Here is a 5,000-nt window from a genome sequence, read left to right on the forward strand (position 1 = left end):
GCTGCTGCTGCTGCTGCAGTTGGCGTTGCTGCTGCGGCTGTTCGAGTTCCAGTCGCAGCAGCAGCTGCTGCTCTGTCCACAACCCGAGCTGCACTAGACGCCCCAGCAGCAGCTGCTGCTGCAGCAGCAGTAGCAGCTGCTGCAGCAGCAGTAGCAGCTCCAGCAGCAGCTCCAGGAGCAGCAGCAGCAGCAACGCTCGCCTTAATAGAACGCCGCCGGATAGAAGCACCAGCAGCAGCAGCAGCAGCAGGTGCAGCTGCAGCACGAGCAGCAGGGCTGGCCTTGAGAGAGGGGGAGCTGTTACAAGCAGCAGCAGCATCAGCAGCAGCAGCAGCAGCAGCAGCAGCAGCACGAGGTCTATGAGCAGCAGCAGGGGCTCTCTGGGCACCTTCAGAAACCCGAAGCCGCTGGGGCTCCTGTGGCGGGGCGGCCCGCTGCTGCTGCTGCTGCTGCTGCTGCTGCTGCTGCTGCTGCTGCTGCTCTACTTGCTGCTTTTTGCGCTGCTCCTGCTGCTCCCTTTGCAGTTGTCGTTGTTGCTGCTGCTGCTGTACTTGTTGCTGCAGCAGCTGCTGCTTCTGTACTGGCCGTCTTGGCTGTTGCTGCTGCAGCTGCTGTTCTTGCTGCTGCTGCTGCTCCTGTTGCTCCTGTTTCTGCTGCTGTTGGTGCTCTTTATGCTCTTGCTGCTTTCGCTTCTGCTGCTGCTGCTGCAGCATCTGGCGGCGCTGCTTCAGCTGCTGCTGCTGCTGCTGTTGCTGCTGCTGCGCGTGTTCGTGTTCGCACGCCTCATCTGGGTGCAGCTGCTGCTCGCTGCTGCTGCTGCTGCTGCTGCTGCTGCTGCTGCAGCTGCAAAAGTCAACCGGAGCAGCAGCAGGTTCTGCTGCTACTTGAATCCGCAAAGTCTTCGGGCCGCCGCCAGCTGGGGGAGGGGCTTTTATTTTGCTGCTGATGCTTGCTGCGAAAGCACCGTAAACCCTAAACCCTAAACCCTAAACCCTAAACCCCAAACCCTAAACCCTAAACAATAAACACTAAACCCTGAACCCTGAAGCCTGCGGCTGCTAGTGTAAAGCCCTGAAGCTTTGTTCTTTGCGGCTGTCTGCTAGCTTCGCCGCCAAAGGGTTTAGGGTTTAGGGTTTAGGGTTTAGGGTTTAGGGTTTACCTTTAGAGATCCGCGCTTTGCCCTTGCTGATTTGAATGCCGCTGGCCGTGACAATTTTGCCTGGACACAAACGAGCGCCAAACCCTAAACCCTAAACCCTAAACCCTAAACCCTGGAGCGTATATCTCTAGCCGTGAGCCCCCACTGCTTGGGCCTAAAGCCTCAACCCCAATAAACCCTAAACCCTAAACCCTCACAGCCTAAACCCCAGACGCTGAGCCTGAGCAAACCCTAAACCCTAATAAAGCTGACGCCCCAGCAGTAAAGCCCGAGCCCTCAAGACCCAGCAAGCCCTGGTAAACCCTAAACCCTGGTAAACCCTAAACCCTGCTAAACCCTACACCCCGCTAACCGCCAAACCCTGCTAAACCCTAAACCCCGCCAAACCCTAAACCCCGCCAAACCCTAGACCCCGCTAAACCCTAGGCCCCGCAAAACCCTAAACCCTCGAGCTCGGGGGTTGGCAGTTACCGGGGGTTTTGGAGGCGGGGGCGAGGGTTTGCTGCTGCTGCTGCTGCTGCTGCTGGAGAGCCTGGGGCAGCAGCAAACCCTGCAGCACTGCAGGGTTTGGCAGCAGCAAGGGTTTGTCGAAGAAACCCTTGAGAGGCTCTCCGGTGGTTTCGTCAACTAAAGGAATAAAAAGAGAGACTTGAGGGTTTAGACGAGTTTCCAAAGAAAGGACTTCTCCTTGGGGAGAAACCCGCGGGGGTTTGAGGCCCCAGGCCTGCAGCAAACCCTCGGCGCTAGGGTTTAGAGTCATCAGCGGCAAACCCTGAATTAGGGTTAGCAAACCCTGCTGCAGCAGCGGCACGTTCACCACCGGCAGCAGCGGCCGCTCCGTGCTCAGACTCTCTTGAAACTCAAACGCAGCAGCCAGCTCCAGCGTGTCCGGCCCTGCGCAAACCCTAAACCCTAAACCCTAAACCCTAAACCCTAAACCCTAAACCCGCGCGCCCGCCTCCCCCGCCCCGCCCCAAACCCCAAACCCTCGCGCCGCCCCCGCGCCCCAGCACCCCCGCAAACGCCCCGCGCCTAGGGCTTACGGCCTAGGGTTTAGGGTTTAGGGTTTAGGGTTTAGGGTTTAGGGTTTGCACCTGTGACCTCCACGGAAACGTAAGGCAAAACTGCGCAAGAGGGAATCATCATAGACTTCCACTCATCTCCATAAAGGGCTTTAGTCCTCGCCACCGAGTGAAAGGCCCCGAACTTCTTCGACCAGTAAAACCCTACGCCCAAACCCTAAACCCTAAACCCTAAACCCTAAACCCTAAACCCTAGACCCTAAACCCTAGCCGCGGGCCCTGCTGCGCGCGAGCCCGAAGCCGCGTTCCCCCCCAAGCCCAAACCCCAAACCCCAAACCCCAAACCCTAAACCCCAAACCCTAAACCCCAAACCCTAAACCCTAAAAAAGGGTTTGGCGCGAACCCTCGGCGGTTTGCTGGCGCTTGTAGGCCTCGAGAGAAGGCGCGAGGGGCTGGCGGAAACTGCTCGGAAGATCTTCAAAAGATTTTATTTTTTTTTCTTGAAGTTCTTCGAAGTCAAAAAGCGGCAGCAGCTCTTTGCTGCTGCTGCGCTGCAGCTCCTTGCGCTCCACCGCGCGAAACAAGTCCGCCTCCAGCTGCGCAAACCCTAAACCCTAAACCCTAAACCCTAAACCCTAAACCCTAAACCCTGCGGCTCGGCCGCGAAGCCCCCAGCGCGGCCGCCGCGGCGCCCCGCCGCAGCCCCGCGCAGCGCCGCCCCTAGGGCTCCCGGCTTCGGGCTCGGGGCTTGGGGTTTAGGGTTTAGGGTTTAGGGTTTAGGGTTTAGGGTTTACCATGGAAAGCAGCTGCTGCACAGTCAAAGTGTCCGGGTGCTGCGGGCCGAGGGTTTTGCTGCGGAAAAAATAAACCTCTTTATAGGCCTCGAGGGCTTCTCTGAGGCGGCCGCCCTGGTGCTGGACGCAGCCCAGCGCCAGCACCAGGTCCTGCAGCAAACCCTAAACCCTAAACCCTAAACCCTAAACCCTAAACCCTAAACCCCCGGCCCGAGGGCCTGGCTTCACGAGGGGCGCGCGCCGCCGGAAAGCCACCGACTTTGGTAAGCGACCATTAGTGGAAACAGCCAATCAGGAGCCCGGGACTTCTCTGCCCCAAACCCTAAACCCTAAACCCTAAACCCTAAACCCTAAACCCTAAACCCTAAACCCTAAGCCCTGACCTGGACCGGCTCGCAGTCCCTGTTCTGGTGAATCCGCATGCGCATGTCCAGCGCAGTGAGAATGTTTGGAAACGCATCAGCAGGCCTTCCTGCAGCAAACCCTAAACCCTAAACCCCAAACCCTAAACCCTAAACCCTAAACCCTAGGCGCGCGGCGACTCCCGCGCACCGCGAGCGTCCGCGGCGCCCCGCCGGCGGCGGCGCCGCCCTGCCCACGGCTAGGGCTCAGAGTTAGGGTTTAGGGTTTAGGGTTTAGGGTTTAGGGTTTAGGGTTGCCTAGGAGCCTGAAGACGAGTCCGAGGTTCGCGTAAACGTCTGCAACCCGCGGATTAGGGTTTGCTGCTTCTGCGTCTCCCAGCTGCTGCTGCCGCAGCAGCAGCATCTCCTGCAGCACGGGGAGACAGTCGGAAAAGAGGTTTTGGCGAAAAAGAAATAAAGCAGCAACTCCGAGGGCGTCCGAAACCGCCAGGGGGTTTCCCGCGTGCACGCGGCGGCACAGAGCCACGTAGCTGCGCCGCAAACCCTAAACCCTAAACCCTAAACCCTAAACCCTAAACCCTAAACCCTAAAACCTAGGCGCGGGCCCGAGCTGCGCGCGGAGCACTGGGCAGCGAGGGGGGGGCGGGAGGCAAGCTGAGCAGCGGGGAGGAAGCGCGAGCAGCGGCGGGGGTTAGGGTTTAGGGTTTAGGGTTTAGGGCTTAGGGTTTAAGGGATTAGGGTTTAGGGTTTACTGCTGGAAATAAGTCTTCGAAAGCTCCGGCAAGCGGTACAGAGAACACAGCTCTGCAACAGAAGCTACTATAGACGCCAGCACGTGCGGCTCGCAGGATATGAAGGGGCCCTGCACACGAAACCCTAAACCCTAAACCCTAAACCCTAAACCCTAAACCCTAAACCCTTAGCCCCGGAGACGGTGGACCGTGCCTGCGGGGCTGCGGCTGTCTGTAGCTCACAGCTGCGCTTCTGCGCGATTAACTCGGGCTTAATGCTGAGGGTTTAGGGTTTGGCGTTGAGGGTTTAGGGTTTGGCGCTGAGGGTCTAGGGTTTGGCGTTAAGGGTTTAGGGTTTGCGCACGACAGAAGCTGCAGCAGGAGCTGCCTTGGGGGCCCCCGCGGGGGCCCCCTTGGCAGGAGGCATGGAAGGGGCCCCCTTGGGGGGGGCCCCCTTGGAGGGGGCCCCCCCGGGGGCCTCCTTGGGGGGGGCTCCCCCGGGGGCCCCCCCCGGGGCCCCCTTGGGGGGGGCCCCCCCGGGGGCCCCCCCGGGGGGCCCCCCGGGGGCCCCCTCGGGGCCCCCCAACTTCTTTAAAGAGTTTTCTACAAGAAGGCGAAGTTCATCTAAATAGACTCGGCCTTCTACTACAGAGCCAACAAGGCCGCAGCATTTGGCGAGCAGCAGCAGTTCGGGGACCTGCACAAACCCTAAACCCTAAACCCTAAACCCTAAACCCTAAACCCTAGGATGTAGGACGAATGGGACGCAGAGAGCTGGGCGCCACAAGCCTCCCACACGCAAAGTCGTATCAAACTAGGGGGACTGCCCAACGCGAAAACCCTAAACCCTAAACCCTAAACCCTAAGCCCTAAACCCTAAACCCTAAACCCTAAACCCTAAACCCTGTACATTCTCACCATTTCCCCCTGC

Source organism: Eimeria necatrix, genomic scaffold, assembly GCF_000499385.1.
Source record: "Eimeria necatrix Houghton genomic scaffold, Enh_scaff792, whole genome shotgun sequence".
Taxonomy (NCBI): domain Eukaryota; phylum Apicomplexa; class Conoidasida; order Eucoccidiorida; family Eimeriidae; genus Eimeria; species Eimeria necatrix.